This window comes from Ranitomeya variabilis, chromosome 2 (genome assembly GCF_051348905.1).
Source record: "Ranitomeya variabilis isolate aRanVar5 chromosome 2, aRanVar5.hap1, whole genome shotgun sequence".
Classification (NCBI taxonomy): Eukaryota; Metazoa; Chordata; class Amphibia; order Anura; family Dendrobatidae; genus Ranitomeya; species Ranitomeya variabilis.
Window position 1 is genome coordinate 959888225 of NC_135233.1, and position 23241 is coordinate 959911465.

Below are 23241 nucleotides of genomic sequence, written 5' to 3' on the forward strand. Positions count from 1 at the left end.
AGTTCAGTGTTTAAACCTCTTTCCCATGCTGCCCAGAGATTACATATCAAAACCTGCTGACGGATTCCCTTTAATTATTTCAGAATTTCATTACATGTCTTATCTATATATTTTTTATATTTGAGATTTCCATGCAACACATACATTAGGAGATTTCAACAGTGTAAAATTATATATGCTATTTAGGATATAGGGCATGTTAAAGTTTACTTAACAACTATTGAATTATCTTTAAGTCAATAGCCCTATAGGCCTCCATGCAGCTGTTGAAAATCACTTATCTTTTATATATCAAATACCTACAATCATAATTAGTAATAAATATATTTACTGATTTATAATCTCCAGTATATACATTGGACAAAGATCATACAGTTAACCCCTTTCTGACCTTAGATGTGCCCAGTATGGGTACATCATGGATAAAATGCGGTATGGCGACTGTTTTCACAGTGATCACATTCATCTGTCACCTCCATCTTGGAGCTGAACACGTCATTGTCATCTTGGGGGGTGTCACCTCCCCTCTGCAAATATGAGCGCAGTGACTAGCTGTTCACTTCTGAACAGCCAATCACAGTGTTTCTCAGTGTTTCAAGCAATCTGCCTAGGATGACAGCCTAGGATCGGTGCTGTAAGAGCACCAACCATAAGCTTAAGTATAGCAACCCTTGGCATCACCAGGGATAGCTCTGATTTGTACTATCAATGATGACTTTGATTGCAACAATCAGAAAGGCGATCTGACCCCGTAGTGATGGCCCTGTACTTCCTCATTTTAGCTGCAGATATGTACAGGAAAGTCACTCTGTCCCTCTGTGCACCGTGCTGGGTCTTGTGGTTTCACAGAAGCCTGTGACATCACAATTCCTGGTGCTTGCCTGTGCTTTGACTCCTACTTAAAAAAAAGAAAAAAGAAAGAAAAGTTCCTGATGCCTGATCCTTGCCTGATCATTTCTCATCTACCCTAATCCCCCTCCTACTTTTCTCCCCCTTTTACACCTCTGACCCTTCTTGATCGCTAGATTTTTGGCAGTTTTTTATTCTTCGTGCAGCCGCCGTGGGTTGATCAGTGATGTAAATCACTGATCCACATCAGTGCTCGCTGTTTTCCAGGATTTTTTTGTCTTGTCCACCCCCCCATTTGCACCTACACAAAAAGAGGACTTGAAAATCCTCCAAAAATTTTAAAAAAAGTCACAGAAAAAAAACAGAGATGATTATCTGCTCAGGCCTCCAAACAAATGCACTGGCAGGGTGCAGCGGGCCCGATTAATGATGGCAGAAGCACAGGTGCAGCAATACCGATAAAACAACCACTTTCAATCTAATGTTGGCTTTTTGGTATATTGGTGCACAAAAGATAAAAATCTGTATGTGGCGTTATTCACACAGGCAGTGCAGAACATTTGGCTTACAGCCTATTAATAGTGCACAAATAGGTGGGCCGCCTGTGCTACAAAATGCACACTGTGTGAAAAGAGGCCACAGTTTACAGAGCCATCTGGGTCCAACTGCACTGGGTCCAACTCACTGCTCACGGTTTTCTAGGATTTTTTTGTCCCTGTTCAAACCCCCATTTGCACCTCCTCCGTGTGTGCATCCTGCAGCTGCTGAGCATTGATCAGTGATCCAAAACACTGAACCACACTCATGCTAGTTGTTTTCCACAACTTTTTTCCCTAACTTTTTTTTCTCCCCTTTACACCACTCAGTGTGTGTGTCCTACAGCCACCGAGCCACTGATCAGACATACACCACTGATTTGCACTAGCGCTCGCTTTTGGCAATGACTTTTTTTTCTGTCTATTTTTTTTTTTAATTCTCTTTCTGCTCCACATACCCTATTTGCATGAACGTCACAGAACAGACCAGTCTCCAGTTGTTGTTTTTTTTGGTCAAATAAGCTAAATAATTTTCTACTTGATTCTTATTTCATAGGATTAAATTAAGGACAGGAAAAATATACTGAATTGAGCTAGGGTTAGTAAAGAGTAAAAATACACTGCTTCAACAGCTTGAGCAGCGCGAAACGGCCATCGTTTGACCTGTACACTCTGATGTATATGCTCCCTGGAGCCGTGAAGATTTTACTGCAATAAATTATCAACTGCTTTGAAGATCGGTGAGTGCTGCCATCTCCTCTTTTACTTGCATCTGCACTGCTATTTTTTCTTGGTCAAGCACCCGAGATCTAGTGGCCGGCTCATGCTGACAGCTAATGTGTTCACTTACTCAGCATCTTGGTGGTGCGGTCAGCTGTTTCTTGATTGATTGACGTTATATCATGTGAACCTAGTCTGTCATGATTCCCCAATGGCATGGGAACATCAGAAACACAAAATAACAGACTAGCCCTCGGGTGATGGAAACTCAAAGTGACCGTGACCTAAATCTACCACACAACTAACAGTAGCCAGGAAGCATTCCTACGGCTGCCTAGATGCCATGCGCCAGCCGGAGAACTAACTACGCCTGGAAGAGGAAGGAACAGACCTGGCTTACCTCTAGTGAAATTCCCCAAAGATGATAGTAGCCCCCACATATATTAACGGTGAGTTCAGAGGAAAAGACATACACAGTATGAAGGTAGATTTAGCAAAGCGAGGTCCACTTACTAGATAGAGGAAGGATACAAAAGAGGACTTCACGGTCAGCTGAAAAACCCTTTCAAAAACCCATCCTGAAATTACTTTAAGACTCCTGTGTCAACTCATGACACAGGAGTGGCAATTTCAGTCCACAAGAGCTTCCAGTAACAGGGAATGACAAACTGTAAACTGGACAAAAAATACAAAACAAAAAGGACAAGAGTCCACTTAGCTGATCAGCAGACTGGTAGCAGGAACATGCAACTGAAAGACTCAGGTTACAATGATGACCGGCAAGGAAGTGACTGGAGAGCAAGGCTAAATAGGGAACTCCCAAAACTGATGGAAGCAGGTGAGCTGAGGCAGAAAAGAACACACAAGTCTCCAGTACCACCAGCCACCACTAGGGGAGCCCAAAAAGCGGATCACAACAGTACCCCCCCTTAAGGAGGGGGCACCGAACCCTCACAAGAACCGCCAGGGCGACCTGGATGAGCCCTATGAAAGGCACAAACCAAATCCGAGGCATGAACATCAGAGGCAGTTACCCAAGAATTATCTTCCTGACCATAGCCCTTCCATTTAACCAGATACTGGAGTCTCCGCCTGGAAATACGGGAGTCCAAGATCTTCTCTATAACGTACTCCAATTCACCCTCAACCAGCACAGGAGCAGGAGGCTCAGCAGAAGGAACCACCGGCACCTCGTATCTCCGCAACAACGACCGATGGAACACATTATGGATAGCGAAAGATGCCGGGAGGTCCAAACGAAAGGAAACAGGGTTAATAATCTCCAAAATCCTATAGGGACCGATGAACCGAGGCTTAAATTTAGGAGAAGAAACCCTCATTGGGACAAAACGGGAAGACAACCACACCAAGTCCCCAACACGAAGGCGAGGACCAACCCGACGCTGGCGGTTAGCAAACCGCTGAGTCCTCTCCTGGGACAAATTCAAATTGTCCACCACTTGTTCCCAAATCCGATACAACCGATCCACCACAGCATCTACTCCAGGACAATCTGAAGACTCCGCCTGACCAGAAGAAAAACGGGGATGAAACCCCGAATTGCAAAAGAAAGGGGAAACCAAAGTGGCCGAACTAGCCCGATTATTAAGAGCAAACTCCACCAACGGCAAAAAGGCAACCCAATCATCCTGATCCGCAGACACAAAACACCTCAAATACGTCTCCAAAGTCTGATTAGTTCGCTCCGTCTGGCCATTAGTCTGAGGATGGAAGGCAGACGAAAAAGACAAATCAATGCCCAACCTGGCACAGAATGCCCGCCAAAATCTAGAAACGAACTGGGTACCCCTATCAGAAACGATATTTTCAGGAATACCATGCAAGCGAACCACATTTTGAAAAAACAAAGGAACCAACTCAGACGAGGAAGGCAACTTCGGCAATGGCACCAAATGAACCATCTTAGAAAAACGGTCACACACCACCCAGATAACAGACATCCTCTGAGAGACAGGAAGATCAGAAATAAAGTCCATCGAGATGTGCGTCCAAGGCCTCTTCAGAATAGGCAAGGGCAACAACAACCCGCTAGCCCTAGAACAACAAGGCTTGGCCCGAGCACACACATCACAAGACTGCACAAAAACACGCACATCTCGAGACAGAGATGGCCACCAGAAGGATCTAGCCACCAAATCCCTGGTACCAAAAATTCCAGGATGACCCGCCAGCGTATAAGAATGAACCTCCGAGATGACTCTACTGGTCCAATCATCAGGAACAAACAGTCTACCAGGTGGACAGCGATCAGGTCTATCCGCCTGAAACTCTTGCTAAGCACGTCGCAGATCTGGGGAAATAGCGGATAATATCACCCCATCCTTAAGGATACCTGTAGGTTCTGAATCACCAGGGGAATCAGGCTCAAAACTCCTAGAAAGGGCATCTGCCTTCACATTCTTAGAACCTGGTAGATATGAGACCACAAAATTAAACCGAGAGAAAAACAACGACCAGCGCGCCTGTCTAGGATTCAGGCGCCTGGCAGACTCAAGATAAATCAGATTCTTGTGATCAGTCAAAACCACCACCTGATGTCTAGCACCCTCAAGCCAATGACGCCACTCCTCAAATGCCCACTTCATGGCCAAAAGCTCCCGATTACCGACATCATAATTTCTTTCGGCGGCAGAAAATTTTCGAGAAAAGAACGCACAAGGTCTCATCACTGAGCAATCGGAACTTTTCTGCGACAAAACCGCCCCCGCTCCGATCTCGGAAGCATCGACCTCAACCTGAAAGGGGAGAGAGACATCAGGCTGGCGCAACACAGGGGCAGACGAAAAGCGGCGCTTAAGTTCCCGAAAGGCCTCCACAGCGGCAGAGGACCAATTGGCAACATCAGCACCCTTCTTAGTCAAATCCGTAAGAGGCTTAGCAACACCAGAAAAACCAGTTATAAATCGACGATAAAAATTAGCAAAGCCCAAGAACTTCTGAAGACCCTTTAGAGAAGTAGGCTGCGTCCAGTCACAAATAGCCCGAACCTTGACAGGGTCCATCTCAACAGAAGAAGGGGAAAAAATGTACCCCAAAAAGGAAATCTTTTGAACCCCAAAAACACACTTAGAACCCTTTACACACAGAGAATTCTCCCGCAAGACCTGAAAAACCCTCCTGACCTGCTGAACATGAGACTCCCAGTCCTCAGAAAAAATCTAAATATCGTCCAAATACACAATCATAAATTTATCCAGATATTCACGGAAAATATCATGCATAAAGGACTGAAAAACTGAAGGTGCATTAGAAAGGCCGAAAGGCATTACCAAATACTCAAAGTGGCCCTCAGGCGTATTAAATGCGGTTTTCCACTCATCCCCTTGCTTAATTCGCACCAAATTATACGCCCCACGGAGATCAATCTTGGAGAACCACTTAGCCCCCCTTATGCGAGCAAACAAATCAGTAAGCAGCGGCAACGGATACTGATATTTGACAGTAATTTTATTCAGGAGTCGATATCAATACAAGGCCTCAGCGAGCCATCCTTTTTAGAGACAAAGAAAAACCCAGCTCCTAAAGGTGATGAAGAAGGACGAATATGTCCCTTTTCCAGGGACTCCTTAACATACTCTCGCATGGCAGCATGCTCAGGTACAGATAGGTTAAACAAACGACCCTTTGGAAATTTACTGCCTGGAATCAGATCTATGGCGCAATCACACTCTCTGTGGGGAGGGAGAGAACCAATTTTAGGCTCTTCAAAAATATCCCCAAAATCCGACAAAAATGCCGGAACCTCAGAGGGAATAGATGACGAGATAGAAACCAAAGGTATGTCCCCATGAGCCCCCCGACATCCCCAGCTTAACACAGACATAGTTTTCCAGTCCAGTACTGGGTTATGAGATTGCAACCATGGTAATCCAAGCACTAACACATCATGTAAATTATGCAACACAAGGAAGCGAATCATCTCCTGATGGTCTGGAGTCATACGCATAGTCACTTGCGTCCAGAACTGTGGTCTATTACAAGCCAGAGGTGTAGAATCAATACCCTTCAGAGGTATAGGAACTTCCAGAGGCTCCAAATCAAACCCACAGCGCCTGGCGAAGGACCAATCCATGAGACTCAGAGCGGCGCCAGAGTCCACATAGGCATCCACGGTAATAACTGATAATGAACAAATCAGAGTTACAGACAGAAGAAATTTAGACTGTAAAGTGCCAATAGAAACAGACTTGTCAACCTTCCTAGTACGTTTAGAGCATGCTGATATAACATGCGCGGAATCACCACAGTAGAAGCACAAGCCATTTTTGCGCCTATAATTCTGCCGCTCGCTTCTTGACAGAATTCTGTCACATTGCATTTTCTCTGGCGTCCCTTCAGAAGATACCGCCAAATGGTGCATGGGTTTGCGCTCCCGCAAACGCCGATCAATCTGAATCGCCATTGTGATGGACTCATTCAGACCTGTGGGCGTAGGAAACCCCACCATGACATCCTTATCGGCATCAGAAAGGCCTTCTCTGAAAATTGCCGCTAGGGCACACTCATTCCACTGAGTAAGCACAGACCATTTACGAAATTTTTGGCAGTATATCTCAGCTTCATCTTGCCCTTGAGACAGGGCTATTAAAGCTTTTTCAGCTTGAATCTCCAAATTAGGTTCCTCATACAGCAACCCTAAAGCCAGAAAAAACGCATCCACATTGAGCAACGCAGGATCCCCTGGTGTCAATGAAAATGCCCAATTTTGAGGGTCACCTCGCAGCAAAGAAATCACAATCTTAACCTGCTGAACAGGATCTCCAGAGGAGTGAGGTCTGAGAGAAAGGAATAATTTACAATTACATTTGAAATTCTGAAACCGAGATCTATCTCCGGAAAATACCTCTGGTGTAGGAATCTTAGGTTCAGAAATAGGAGTACGTATAACATAATCTTGTAAATTCTGAACCTTCATAGCAAGATTATTTAAACCTGCAGCCAAACTCTGAGAGTCCATCCTTAAACCGGAGAGATCAGAGCCATTCAAGGATTAGAAGGAGAGAAAGGCAAGGCTGTAAATAGAGCAGAAATACAACTGAGCCAACTAAGTAGCAAACATGTGAGGAAAAAAAAAAAATCTACAGACTTCTTTTACTCTCCTTTCTTCTGCCAATTACTTTAACAGTGGCCGGTCATACTGTCATGATTCCCCAATGGCATGGGAACATCAGAAACACAAAATAACAGACTAGCCCTCGGGTGATGGAAACTCAAAGTGACCGTGACCTAAATCTACCACACAACTAACAGTAGCCAGGAAGCATTCCTACGGCTGCCTAGATGCCATGCGCCAGCCGGAGAACTAACTACGCCTGGAAGAGGAAGGAACAGACCTGGCTTACCTCTAGTGAAATTCCCCAAAGATGATAGTAGCCCCCACATATATTAACGGTGAGTTCAGAGGAAAAGACATACACAGTATGAAGGTAGATTTAGCAAAGCGAGGTCCACTTACTAGATAGAGGAAGGATACAAAAGAGGACTTCACGGTCAGCTGAAAAACCCTTTCAAAAACCCATCCTGAAATTACTTTAAGACTCCTGTGTCAACTCATGACACAGGAGTGGCAATTTCAGTCCACAAGAGCTTCCAGTAACAGGGAATGACAAACTGTAAACTGGACAAAAAATACAAAACAAAAAGGACAAGAGTCCACTTAGCTGATCAGCAGACTGGTAGCAGGAACATGCAACTGAAAGACTCAGGTTACAATGATGACCGGCAAGGAAGTGACTGGAGAGCAAGGCTAAATAGGGAACTCCCAAAACTGATGGAAGCAGGTGAGCTGAGGCAGAAAAGAACACACAAGTCTCCAGTACCACCAGCCACCACTAGGGGAGCCCAAAAAGCGGATCACGACACTAGTCCAAGCCTGGCAGGACAGGGAATGTTTGGTTGTGGAGGCGACCCCAGTCGTACCAATGGGGAACCCTTTGTCACCAGGCCAAAACAGCAGTGTAAAGAGGTTCGGAAATTAGTGCAAGAGAATGCAGATGTATTCTCGGAACTACCTGGTCGTACCTTTGTCATCCAGCATGACATTTGTCACCAAGCCTTTCATAAGGGTGCGAATGAAACCATACTGTGTGCCCAAGGACCGGAGACAAGCCACTGCAAATGAGGTAAGACAAATGCTCCAGCTGGGAGTAATTGAGGAATCCTGGAGTGACTGGGCTTGCCCGATTGTACAAATCCCGAAGCTGGATGGATCATTATGGTTCTGTAATGATTTCCAAAAAAGAAATGAGGTGTCGAAGTTTGACCTTTACCCAATGCCCAGAATGGACGAGCTAATCGAGCGACTGGGTTATGCCCAGTACTTTACCACGCTCAATCTGACCAAGGGTTATTGGCAGCTGCCTCTTATGGAGTCGGCAAAGGAAAAGACCATTTTCATTACACCGGAGGGTCTGTACCACTATGTTGTCCTTCCCTTTGGGTTACATAAAACCCCTGCCACATTCCAGAGGTTTGATGGTAGTACTTGAACCCATCTGAAGTATGTATCAGTGTACTTGAATGACATCATCATCTTTAGTACTGACTGGCATAGCCACTTGTCCCATGTACAAACGGTAGTAGATTCGCTCAGAGCCGCAGGCTTAACAGCAAATAGTAAGAAATGTGTGAGAGGGCTCAAAGAAGCCCGGTACTTAGGATACATGATCGGCCATGGGGTTATTAAACCTAAAAATTAAGAAAATTGAGGCCATCCAGAACTGGCCCTGACCTGTTAGGCTAGGTTCACATTGTGTTACCAGCAGCCCTTTCAACACATGCGTTAACGGGCTGCTGTTATCACAAGTGCTGACATTCCATCGCGATAGCACAGATAGAGCTAGCAGATGCTCTATCTGCGCTAGCAGTGACGGACCCGGAAACGCTGCAGCCCATGTCCCAGGGTCAGTCACTCAATGACGGCACATCGCTAGCGCACGCCCATTGTGCCAACTACACAGTAGTCACAAACTATAGTAACAACAGTCTGCTACTAGTGGAACAGCACTATGTGAATGTGTGTAAACTGCATTTTCAGTCAATTTGTACCAAAGGACACAAAGTGAGGCAATTTTAACCCCTTCATGACCGGAGGTATTTTCATTTTTTGTGTATTCATATTTTGCTCCCCTTCTTCCCAGAGCAATAACTTTTTTATTTTTATCAATATGGCCATGTAAGGGTTGTTGTTTTTGGCATGAGTTGTACTTTTTAACATATGTATACTGGAAAATGGGAAAAAATCCCAAGTGCAGTGAAATTGCAAAAAAATGCAATTCAACAATTTATTTTTGCTTTGCTTTTCTACAGTGTTCACTAAATGCTAAAACTGGCCTGCCATTATGATTCTCCAGGTCATTGTGAGTTCATGAACCCCAAACATGTCTGGGTTCTTTTCTATCTAAGCAGTGAAAAAAATTGCAAAGTTTGTTAAAAAAAATACAAAATTGTGCCATTTTCTAATACCTATAGTGTCTCCATTTTATGCAATCTTCGGTTGGGTAACTGCCTATTTTTTGCGTTACAAGCTGACGTTTTTAAAGATATGGTGTTGGTGTAGATACAATCTTTTCATCGCCTGTTATTGCATTTTAATGCAATGTTGCAGCAACAAAAAAAACGTAATTCTGGCGTTTTTGCTTTATTTCTCCTTACGCCATTTAGTGATCGGGTTAATTCTTTTTTATATAAATAGATCAAGCGATACCAAATATGTGTATGCTTGATTTTTTTTTATTGTTTTATTTTGAATGGTGCAAAAGGGGTATGATTTGAACTTTTATATATTTTTATAACATCTTTTTTTACTTTTGGCATGCTTCAATAGTCTCCATGGGAGACTAGAACCTGCCATAACCTGATCGCCCCTGCTACTTTCAGGCAATGATCAGATCGCCTGTATGTAGCAAAATTGCTGGCTTGCTGTGAGCGCTGACCTCCAGGCAGCGCTCATAGCAATCCAGCACTGACAACCATAGAGGTCTGCTGGAGACCTCTGGTTGTGAAATCAAAGAAAACAGTAGCGCAATAAACGGTGCACACACCCACAATACAAACATGAAAAAAGCCTTTATTGAGATGCCAATGCACATGAACAAGTTAAAAGTGCATCTGTACTAAGGTGCACAAAAAACAGGCTGAAAAAAGAGGTCAAGTAACCAGAGATGAATTTTACAATATCATTCAAAATGAGGCTCCAATGAACGTGCAATGAACAAATATTGGACAATGCACAGAGGATCAATGAAAATCTACTAAGATGGTATATCATTCATATTGCAACACTATATTTAAAAATTGAACATATACAAAAAATATATATTGATAATATATGTAATAAATACCTATAATAATAAGAGTGTTGCACAAATACAAATGGTCAAATAGAAAAATGTACGAAGGATTAAATGCCAAATGCAGAGAAAATTAATCTCAAATAAGAAATCCACAACATGACCATTGTAGTGAAGGTAAGTAAGTGTTTAAAACATGATATAACCAAAATCCATACTTGCCTGACTGGATATAAACCTGCCTACATCAGTTCAGCCTGGCATACACATCCCCAACCTGTATCGCTAGTGGGTCTAGCTTACATCTCATGGTGCCTGACATTTTTTTGATATTGCAGACGTCTGGTTGTCACACCAACCCATCAGCGACCCGCGGTCATTTGACACGGGCACTGATGGGCAGGTTTTCTGGCGCACTTGCCGGAAGCACGTGTTAAATGCTGCTGTCAGAGTTTGACAGTGGCATTTAGCGGGTGGATCGCATTTCATCATGCGGCTGTTAGCGGCACATGTCAGCTGTTCAAAACAGCTGACATGTGCTGGAAAAGATGTGGGCTCACCGCCAGAGCCCTCATGAAAGGGAGAGTGTCTGACATGGCGTACTATTATGCCCGATGTCGGAAAGGGGCTAAAGACAGCCTATCAGCACAAGGTTGTAATGTAAAGTAAATACATAGCTGTAATTGTGCTGTAATACTCATTAAATTGATACTTTTGATGACAAAATATTTTTTGTTGTTCTTCTTTAATCAGTATGTGAAGTTTTCTTCAGGTTAGATTGTTAGATTTCGGTGCACAGGGGCTGGACTGTTCACTGGGTCTTCTTCCTGTCTGTGATTCCCCAGCCTTTCTACGTAGTCGTTTGTTTGAAGTAGAGATTTCAGTCAGAGGAGGCAGATTACTGTGGAAACAGTACATGTTATTCAAATATCAGAGTCACATGATCCTAAGAATCACAGATAGGGAAGAGAAAAAAACCATGCACATCCAGCTCTTGTGCACTAAAATTTATTTAATAGAAAACTTCAAATGGTGATTAAAGAAGAACCAAAAAATGGATTTTTTTCACACACAGTATCAATGTAATCTGTAATGCAACTCTATTACAACCATGTCTTTATTTTACAATACAAATCATGCTGATGGGTTCTCTTTAAGAACATTGTTAGGCAAAAAATAAACAGTACCATTTAGTTCCATGAGATTACCTGACAAAAGGAACATAGAAAACAGTATGTCAATATTTTCTGTGATAGGAAAATTCTTATACTATTTCAACAATGGATTATCTATCTAGCTATCTAACCATTTGTTTTCCTTTCTATCTTTTTAACAATAGCATAAAACAACAACACCTAAATATGTCGTTTTCCAAGTGTGTTCATTTTACAGCTAATATAACTCTTTTTTTGGTCATAGGAGGAAAGTCAAAAGCTGCTAAGATCACAAGAAAAGAATGACAGGTCTAAATAAAAACTTATGATATTATTAAAGGTCAAACAACTGTGTTGCAGGAAACTCCAGTAGAAAATAAATAAGTAGCTTTTATGGTTGGCAGATTCCACTAAATAAATGTAATAGAGGAGTGCGATCACAACCCGGGGTCCACCGTGTAGAGATGTTAAACTGCAGCTAGTGTGAACAATGACAGAACACACAGCGAGCGATTTGCTAGCACGCACTGAGTTGAATGTCACTCAGTGAACTTCACACAAAGCTGTGTCACTCGCACACAGAAACTGAATAGATGCTCTGCAATAGAGCTGCGTCACTTGCACACAGTAATGGAATAGATGCTCTGCTATAGAGCTGTGTCAGTCGCACACAGTAATGGAATGGAAATGAAGCTAGATACGATCCCTAATTAACCTCACAGGGGATTGAAACCCGCATACAGTGTGAATAGTAAACAGTGGTCACACAGCCATAAAAAACACTCAGCCAATTCATCTCCGGAGGTGCTGGAATTCTAATGGCTAAACGCCAGCACTAAATTCACTCAGACAAACTCCTCTCCGGAGGTGGCGGAATTGTAACCGCCGACCCTGAGCACATGCTGACATAGACCACACTGTAGCAATGTCTCATACGTACATGTAAAATGGTTGATACTAGCGCACAGGGGTGCACCTCTGAGAGTATACATACAGCTCAAGTCCAGTCGGACAGGGCCTTGCCCGTGGACCAATCCGGAGCTGCCACATCACCAGAGCAGCTGACAACTGACCACAAATGAGACATTGACACATCATGAGCATGCTCAGTAGGGTAATTTCTGGACTTAGTCTCCAGAGCGTTCACTCGTCGCTGCCTACCGCTGGCTACCATAGGCTTAGCTGAAGAGCCAGCAGTAACCAGATGAATAGCTCGAGCCTGAGCAAGATGCTGGGACTGATGTCTTTGCTCGGCACCACCCACAGCAGCCAAAACTGGATGGGAGACCACAGATAAAGGCAAGGATTGGGATCCACCCTGTGCAGCAGGAGAATCCTGGCGCCTAAACGTAGCTGTAATGCATTGTAAATATAACCAAACAAATCCACCAATACTGATGCTCCGCATATTCACCATATATAATTAAAACTTTCCAAGCTACTCATTAGTTTCTACCTGTCAGCTTCACATGTTCTCCAATCCACCCCATGTCTTTACCCCTTCTCGACATTTGAAATACTTATACAACCTGATCGGTACTTCCTAACCAATGCAGTACATGTGCACTATGGTAATTGCCCATGTACAGAGGGCTGTGTGCCTGTGATCAACGCTGGGTGCCAGCTGTTACTGACAGCTGTCACCCGGCTATCAGTGCCAGGAGTGTTCCCGCACTGCTTCCACCACTTGTGCCCTCTATGAACTCGATCACAGCATTTAACAAGCTGGCAGAGGGGCACAGAAGAAAGAAAGCTCCTCTGCCCTTGGATCGGAGACCAATGTCATTGCGGAGTCATGATCGTTGCCATGGTAACTCCATGTTGACATGACAACATCCGGGTCACCAGGCACTAAAAAGTTGGTTAAATCATGCACAATGCATGATCTAACTAACTAGTCTCAGCAGCACTGACACCTATGGAGGTTAAGTAGTTTTCTCCTACATATCGGGTATCAGCATGCACAGAAGAAATTGCAAGAAATGTTGTTGTCCATTTTTCCATGTTATCCTTGTGAAAATAAAATGCCGGGTCTTAATAAAATTTTATTGACAAAAAGTTAAACGTTAATTTTTACCTTCCACATTCCAAAAATTCCTATGAAGCACCTGAAGGGTTAATAAACTTCTTGAAAGTGGTTTTGAGCACATTGAGGGTTGGAATTTTTAGAATGGTGTAATTTTTGAGTTTTTCTGTCCCAATCATTACAACACTGAGATAAAAGAAACAAGATATCATTTCATGTATTCATCTCATGAAACTTCATCTCAAGCAACAACAGACCTTGAAATTCTTGTCACAAAAGTTATAAGCATGCTAGTGGAGCGCCCCCGTAGGGCGGTGGGGTACTCTGTACCGGGTCCTGCGCCTCAGAAAGGAGGCAGCCTTTTACAGGGCAGAACTCCTTCTGGTTTCCTCTCCTTTTGCTATGACTTCGTTTCTCACCCTCTATAATACAATTCGCTGTTCCTGTCTCTTTCTTAGGATGCTGCCGCACGTGGGGCAGGCGCGGCTCCGTGGCCTTCTATCTAGGACTCTGACAGGATCCCGCCTCGGTCAGGGACCTCTCTGTCTGCAGTGCTTAGATGTTCCTCCTTCCCCTCTGGCTGCCTGACAGGTGCTGCCTGGGTGAAGCCCAGTCAGCTTCTGCCTAACTTCCTATCCAGACCACCAGTTTTACCTAATTGTGAAAAGTGCCCTAATAGATAGGAGCATAGCTCCCCTGGTGAACTGGAGTGTGAAGTGTGTTGTGTGGTTTGTGATACCTGGTAAGAAGATCTCCTTTATTGCCTTCAGACGTAACATCACCCTCCCCTAGAGGAGAATAATATTACTGCAACGACCAGGACCCTGGGGCGCTGCACTAGCGTATATAGCGTACATTTATCATAGACTATCACCCACTGAGTTTGCGAAAGTCAGAGGTATTAAAAAAATCCCAAACTTCCTTTTTCCAAAATGTCCCAGGAAAAATCACAATATTATGATATGAACACACTCATTTCTATCAGACTAATCACATTTCAACATCATACTATCAGCTGGACTACAAATGACAGTCCAATTATTTGCATATACCTTAATCCATTACTTTTCACATACTTACACCTTTCTAGGCATTCACACTCTTGTCAGCTCAAACTGGGAATAACACACAACTACTTGGCCACAGACCTGTCAATGAGTGGAATAATATTCTGGGACTGAATTACCACACATCTGACTTTAGACAGCACGGTGGCTCAGTGGTTAGAACCGCAGCCATGCAGTGCTGGAGTCTTGGGTGCAAATCCCACCAAGGACAACATCTGCAAGAAGTTTGTATGATCTCCCTGTGTTTGTTTGGGTTTCCTCAGGGTATTGTGGCTTCTTCCCACACTCGAAATACATAATGATATGGAATTTAGATTGTGAGCCTCATAGGGGACAGTGATGATAATGTGTGCAAGAACTGTAAAACGCCGTAGAATATGTTGGCGCTATACAACTAAAGACATTATTATTATTATTACTGTTATAATTAGACAGGAAGGGCTATGAATGGAACAGATGTATGAAGAAACAAAACTGACTTTGCATAGAAGCCAGAAATATTTGTGCCATTCACCCCATAGTTTAAAACTGTTCTTATTTTTATTGCTGGACAGAAGGTGCAAAATGAAAAAGCAACGGACGTTTAATGATGCCAAGCTCTTCACTCCAGGCTGCTGAATGTGGCACTTGACAATGTGAAATGGACGTTGCTTTTTCTTTCCGTATCTTCTGTCCAGTAAAACAATAAAATACCATTTTATGCTATACCCTGGTGACTCGCTTAAATATGAAAACATAGGAACTGGGTTGCTGAAAACTGGCAGCAGATGCTCTGTTATCAGTAAGTTAAAATTTGAAATATTTGAATATAGAAGAACACAATAATGGCTGTCTACATGCCACAGTGAAGCATGATGGAGGTTCTTTGCAAGTTTGCGGTTTCATTTCAGCAATTGGAGCCAGGGATTTGGTCAGTGTTAATGGTCTCCTCAATGCTGTGAGATATAGGCAGATACTTATAAATCATTCAGTTCAGTCAAAGAGGCGTTTGATTGCCTCCAAATTTAGTTTTGTTCTGCAGCAGTACAACAACCCTAAACATACAGCCAGTCCTGAAAGTGATGCTTTGGCTTTGATTTCAACATGATCCAGTTTTTCTGAGACTAAGTGAAGAGATGGAAGGCTTTGTGCAAGCCTATATCTACAGAAGATATGTAGCTAGTTCTCCAAGATACTACCTACCTGTACTTAGAAGAATTAATGTTTTGATGCGGTTTTGAAGTCATTGGGTGGTCACACCAGATGATAAAATAAATTATTAACAACACTTTCGGAAAACATTATAGCTTTGCAGCATTTTTCCTCACATCTGCCTAAAACTTTTGCACAGTTCCGTATTCGACTTTCTCATATTTAAACATTGCTTTGCATTTTAATTAAACTTGAGTACATAATAACTATTTTATGCTTTTCTGTATTTCCTTGAGAACTTCACAAGATATTTTGTTATGTTCTGTGACAATGAGAAGCAGAATGTCTTTCTATTAAAAGATAAGGCTGGAAGTCTTCAACATTAGTAAGGGTTGTACTAGAAAATGTGCAGTTCAATAAATAAAAGTCAACTGAAGGTGGAAAAGTCCTCAAAACCAAATATGAGTCATCCTACCAATAGCAGTTTTAATAAAATCTTCGTATTCATTATGATAATACCAAGTCTTCAGACAAGTTCATTAGCAATGTACAATTTATCATGTGCATCTGACCTTGGTGAAGATAAACTTTGGTAAATGATTCACTCTGTTTACATGGACAAATGAGCAGTTGTTTGAAAATTAGTATTGTGATGACTTTTACATTTCAAAAAGGTAATAGTCTGAGGGGAAGCTTAGAGTAAAGCAGATCTTCAGACCGATTTCCACAAATACTGCAGTTTGATAAATGAGCAATGGAGTAAAAAATACAAATGAAAAAGAGACTCTGATCTCCAGGAATGAGGATTTTTCTGTAAACATAAATAAAACACATAATTTTCATAAAATGATAAATCCTAGAAACTATCACTTTGGCAGAGATGTAGAAAATAATTTACTCTTTATTCTAAACTTTTTCTTCTTCATTTTTCTCTTGAGAAATGCATCCAATATTTTTTATTTCTGCTGAAATGTATAGAATGTGATAGAAATCTTGTGTTGCTTTAAGTCATTCTTTGTATTAATTTTCCTTCTGCTGATATCATTGGTCTTTTACCAAAATCCTTTTCCTTAAGTTTTTGCAAAAATAATGAAACAACTATGTAATGTATTATACCTCATGTGAAGGCTGTTGTCAAATAAAAAATATTCTGATCCTCCTGCATTTTTCAGTATTAATCAAAATGGATGCTCATGAATATTTGTGAGGGTTCTGACATTCTTGAATACACAATTTATATGCTTGATGTTTTAGGTCAAAACATATTGGCTTGAAGATGCATAACAATTAGTGTGATTAAGGAAAAAGATAAAGGAGATTACCGCGCTGAGAGGCACTTGTGGATATCCGGATGATCCTGTGTGTGATGGGCAAGATGGCGTAGGTGCTTCCTCCCCACTGTCCGTTCGTGCCTAATGCGGGAGCGTCCTCCCTAAGGCCGAAAAGCTCATGACCACTCACTGCCAGAAACCACCGCGGCGCACCTTGGCCGATGACGCCGCTGTCCGAGTAGCATGGTGAGCAGGGGGCGTGATGGACGAGAGGCGTGGTTGTGTGGTGACGTCACCTGTCAGTGTGTATCAGACGTGTGTGGACCAATCCCGACACGTTTCGAGGGAAACGTCCCTCTTTCTCAACCTTGAGAAAGAGGGAAGTTTCCCTCGAAACGCGTTGGGATTGGGCCACACACATGTCTGATACACACTGACAGGCGACGTCACCACACAACCACGCCTCTCGTCCATCACGCCCCCTGCTCACCACGCTACTCGGACAGCGGCGTCATCGGCCAAGGTGCGCCACGGTGGTTTCTGGCAGTGAGTGGTCGTGAGCTTTTCGGCCTTGGGGAGAACGCTCCCGCATTAGGCATGAACGGACAGTGGGGAGGAAGCACCTACGCCATCTTGCCCATCACACACAGGATCATCCGGATATCCACAAGTGACTCTCAGCGCGGTAATCTCCTTTATCTTTTTCCTTAGATTGCATACACACAGGCCGGTGTTCATGTCGCACCAGTCCGATTACCTGCTGCTTTGTTTCTCTGATAAACGTGCTCAGCGCTATTGTAACATATTGTTGCAGCTAATTAGTGTGATTAGTCAAAGCTAGCTCTAGCTTTTAAAACAAGTCAATTAGCAACTTTTTCTCTCTTCAACATGGGCCAAGGACTAAACAATTATTAATACAATCATGTGCCCATAAAACATTCATATTGCCACCCCTATGGGAGGTGGAGCTGCATATTCATCACTGTAATGAGCGGCACCACGTGACTGCTCACACAGGACAAGCTGCCAGCACTGAGAGGAAGCATCGTGGGAACTGGGTGAGTATTTTAATGCAAGCGGGCGGGCGCACAGGGGGTGGGAGGCGGGAGGTGACCAGGAACTTTATTTTAAACACAAAAACAAAACAAAAAAACCTTGATTTTTCAATCCTTCTCTCCAGCGAACGCTGCTAGGGAGAAGGAATGAATGCTGTCTTCAGCACCACACGCAGGGGGGACAGCGCTTAACTCTAGCGCTGTTTCCTGCACGGTCCGTGTGGTCCTCAGTCGGCACACGGGCAGCACACGGACAGCATCCATGTGCGGTACGTGTTTACACAGACCCATTGACTTTAATGGGTCCGTGTGATCCGTGCGCTCCCACGAAAACTGACATGTCTCCGTGTTTTGCAAATAAACACATGGTCCGTGAAAACACACTGACATGTGCAGAGACACATTTATTTTAATGTGTCTGCGTGAGTCAGTGTCTCCGGTACGTGTGGAAACTGTCACCACACGTACTGGAGCCACTGACTTGTGAAACAGGACTTATAAAGTATTCTAATTTACTGAGATAATTACTTTTTGGTGTTCATTGGCTGTAAGCCATAATCATCAACATTAGCAGAGATAAACACTGGAAAGAGATCACTCTGTAATGACTATATAATATGAGTTACACTTTTTGTATTGAAGAAGTGAAATAAATGAACTTTTTGATGATAATCTAATTTTGTGAGGAGCACTTGTAGATATAACATTTTTACAGCTTTGACAGTGTAACTTCAGCCTCAGATAAAGCTAAACGGAAGGACCAATATAGCAGCCATACGGCCTGCAGCATGTCCCTCATTCTATTGTAACCCAATAGCCAATGGGAGTATGTGTACAAGTGTACTCTCATTTGCAAAATGTTAGTGCCACTGTCAGTGTTCCTTCCCGGTGAAAGACCTGGCTATTCATTGCTTGCGTTGAGAAACACGTGATCTCCCCAAGGTCATTCATCCTTATGTTCATAGCCTTTTCACTAGGCACTGCTCCTAATAGCCAGTTTCCTACTCCACACTGATGAGGGGCAAATACCCCGAAACAGCTGTCTGTGGATAGATACCATGTTTTGGCATAGGTGGTTTTCCTTTACTGGATGCTGCCCTTCCTGTGGTTGTTCCTTCCCGGTGAAAGACCTGGCTATTCATTGCTTGCCTTGAGAAACACGTGATGGTGTCTCCGTGGCTTTTCTACATGCACTGCCAGTGATTGATGGCTAGGTATCACAGCTGGTTTCTGCTGTGTTGAAGTGGGTTCAACTTTTGATCCCACTCAATACTGTGTACCATTGACCTGTTATGAAAATATGAATTGTGGATACTAATGCAGTTGAAGAAGGAGCAGCTAAAGTAGGAAGCCATTTTGATAACTGTAAACTTTGCTGCTGTATTTTAAATTACACTGACAGGCTATGAAGAAATTAATTGTTGTTCTTGCTTTCTCTTTCCACTACAGTTTCTTGGATAGTTTTGCTAATCAAAGAAAGTTCAAAAGCAACTGAAAATAAATTCCATGTTTGTTTTTGGGTTTATCTGCTATGCAGGCATGGGTATCAACAGAAATCTCAAAGGCACACAGCAAAAGTCCTAATTGGTAGTGTTGAGCATTCCGATACCGCAAGTATCGGGTATCGGCCGATACTTGCGGTATCGGAATTCCGATACCGGGATTCCGATACTTGCCGCGTATCGGATACTGGAATCGGAAGTTCCCAGATTCAAAATTCCGAAATTCAGCCAATGAGAATGATTCCAAGTGTGGGCACATCCTGTTTAGCATGGAGGGCATGAAACTACTGGCAAGGCTGTGATTGGCTGCTGAAATGATGTCATGCTGCAGTTTAAAATTCGCTGGCGCCATTTTGCGATCACTCTGCTGTGAATTCAGTTAGTGACAGGACGCTGTTTGCTGACTGAGGGACAGTTTAGAGATAGCGATTTGCTTCTTTGTGCTTTCCAAAGGCTAATTTAGCAACCGCTGTGTTCACCTACTATTCACCTTGCTTTTGCCTTGTAGCGCTGTTTTCACAGCGATCTGCAAGGTCTGTGTGTGTGTGTGTGTGAGTGCAGCCCACTCTCTAGTCTGAGTGCAGCCACATAGGCCATCCATAGCTGGTTGTATTCAGTTCAGGGAGGGTGGTTCATTGCCTCATACTGTTCTTTTTTTTTTTTTTTTTTTTTTTTTTCAAGTAGTGTAGTCTGCTGCTAATTTATTCAAAAAAATCCTATTAGTGTCTTTCCACCCGTCTCCAGCTAATTTGTGGAAAAACACTACATAGGATAAAGTAGAGGAGGGTTTTTGGGCCTTGCAGCGCCGTTTACGGCTGTCTGCACGGTCTCCGTGTGACTGCAGCTCGCCCTGTAGTCTGTGAGCAGCCGTAGCCTGGTTGTCTCCAGCTCAGGGTTGTCACTGCGTCATACCGCCAAATCAATTTTAATTTTTTTTCAAGTAGTGTAGTCTGCTGCTAATTAATTTAAAAAAATCCTATTAGTGTCTTTCCACCCGTCTCCAGCTAATTTGTGGAAAAACACTACATAGGATAAAGTAGAGGAGGGTTTTTGGGCCTTGCAGCGCCGTTTACGGCTGTCTGCACGGTCTCCGTGTGACTGCAGCTCGCCCTGTAGTCTGTGAGCAGCCGTAGCCTGGTTGTCTCCAGCTCAGGGTTGTTCACTGCGTCATACCGCCAAATCAATTTTAATTTTTTTTCAAGTAGTGTAGTCTGCTGCTAATTAATTTAAAAAAATCCTATTAGTGTCTTTCCACCCGTCTCCAGCTAATTTGTGGAAAAACACTACATAGGATAAAGTAGAGGAGGGTTTTTGGGCCTTGCAGCGCCGTTTACGGCTGTCTGCACGGTCTCCGTGTGACTGCAGCTCGCCCTGTAGTCTGTGAGCAGCCGTAGCCTGGTTGTCTCCAGCTCAGGGTTGTTCACTGCGTCATACCGCCAAATCAATTTTAATTTTTTTTCAAGTAGTGTAGTCTGCTGCTAATTAATTTAAAAAAATCCTATTAGTGTCTTTCCACCCGTCTCCAGCTAATTTGTGGAAAAACACTACATAGGATAAAGTAGAGGAGGGTTTTTGGGCCTTGCAGCGCCGTTTACGGCTGTCTGCACGGTCTCCGTGTGACTGCAGCTCGCTCTGTAGTCTGTGAGCAGCTGTAGCCTGGTTGTCTCCAGCTCAGGGTTGTTCACTGCGTCATACCGCCAAATCAATTTTCATTTTGTTTTCAAGTAGTGTAGTCTGCTGCTAATTAATTTAAAAAAATCCTATTAGTGTCTTTCCACCCATCTCCAGCTAATTTGTAGAAAAACACTACATAGGATAAAGTAGAGGAGGGTTTTTGGGCCTTGCAGCGCCGTTTACGGCTGTCTGCACGGTCTCCGTGTGACTGCAGCTCGCCCTGTAGTCTGTGAGCAGCCGTAGCCTGGTTGTCTCCAGCTCAGGGTTGTTCACTGCGTCATACCGCCAAATCAATTTTAATTTTTTTTCAAGTAGTGTAGTCTGCTGCTAATTAATTTAAAAAAATCCTATTAGTGTCTTTCCACCCGTCTCCAGCTAATTTGTGGAAAAACACTACATAGGATAAAGTAGAGGAGGGTTTTTGGGCCTTGCAGCGCCGTTTACGTCTGTCTGCACGGTCTCTGTGTGACTGCAGCTCTATCTGTTGTCAGTTCAGCCCCCAAAAAAGAAATAAATAATAAAGTTCACCAAACACACCAGTTACACCACTTTACATTTGTGTAGGCCACATTAGCTCATATTAAAGTCTAGTCCACACTTTAGAAAATTAGTGTTTCTTATACCTGTTAGGAGGAGTTGCTCAGGAATAAGCACACAAATCCGTTTGTACTTTTCTGCTTATCTTTATCAGTCAACCAAGATGAAGAAGGCAGTGAGTAAGGCACGTGGGCGTGGGCGTGGGCGCGGAGCAGGGAGGGGACGTGGGGATTCTGTGCCTGCTGCGGGCACCGGTGACTCATCAGCACCCACTTTCACCAGGCAACAGTCGTTCATGCGCAGCTTTGTGTCAGAGCGCCGTACACCGCTGCTGCGTCAAGACCAAATTGAAGCTGTTGTCGGATGGATGGCAGCTAATGCATCAACTTCCATTAGTGCCACATCCTCTCAGACACAGAGCACTGGAGAGCAGCCATCTGTCTCTTCACCACCTGCCAAATTGCCCAGGCAGACAGAGAGCCCAGGACAGGAGCCGTCTCTACTTCTGTTCTCTGAATCTCTTGGCTTGGAAACAGGGGGCCAGCCAAGCAGCATTGGAGAAATGGAAGAAGAGGCAGGGTGCAGTGATGCCCAACAGCTTTTTCTGTCTTCCTCTGAAGAGGCGGGTGGGCCAGTGGCTCCGGTCACCACATCGCAGGCCGCATCAGCTGATGATGACACTCAGGTGCCACTTACTGGTGCGTGCTCTGCTGCTGAGACTACCCAGGAGGAGCAGTTGGGGGCAGAGGGTAGTGTAGATGATGAGGTCCTCGACCCATCTTGGCGTGAGGGACAGGAAGGTGGTGGGAGCAGCTCTGAGGAAGAGATTCCCCGTACGGCCCAAAGAGGGAGAGGGAGGGGGAAGACTGCGGATCCTGCAGCCTCCGCTTTGGCGCCCGTTAGGAGCATGTCTCTTCCAAAAGCCAAAAAGGGCGCTCCCAAGACTTGCAGTGCCTGGTCCTTTTTTGACACAGTTGCAGATGACATTTGCTATGTCAGATGCAACGTGTGTCATCAAAAAGTCAAAAGAGGGAAAAATGTCAGCAACCTCAATACCTCCAACATGTGGAAACATGTGCGCAACAGGCACCCGGCGGAGTTAGAAAAACACACTGAAGAGGTAGGCCAACCAACAGCGGCAGCTACCACCTCTTCAGCTCGTGTTGCCTCTTCCTCTAGCTCACACGCAGCTGGTTCGGCTTCCTCCCAGGATCGCCGTGGAAGAACCTCTGGCCCTGTTGTCCAGAGACCCGCTGTAATTCCACCCGCAGCACCACTTTCCCAGTCATCCACACACTCCCAGCCCAGTCTACAGCCATCGGTAGTACAGGCATGGGAGAAAAGGCGGCCTTTCTCGTCAAACCACCCACGAGCACAGGCTCTGACTGCAGGCATTGCCAAACTGCT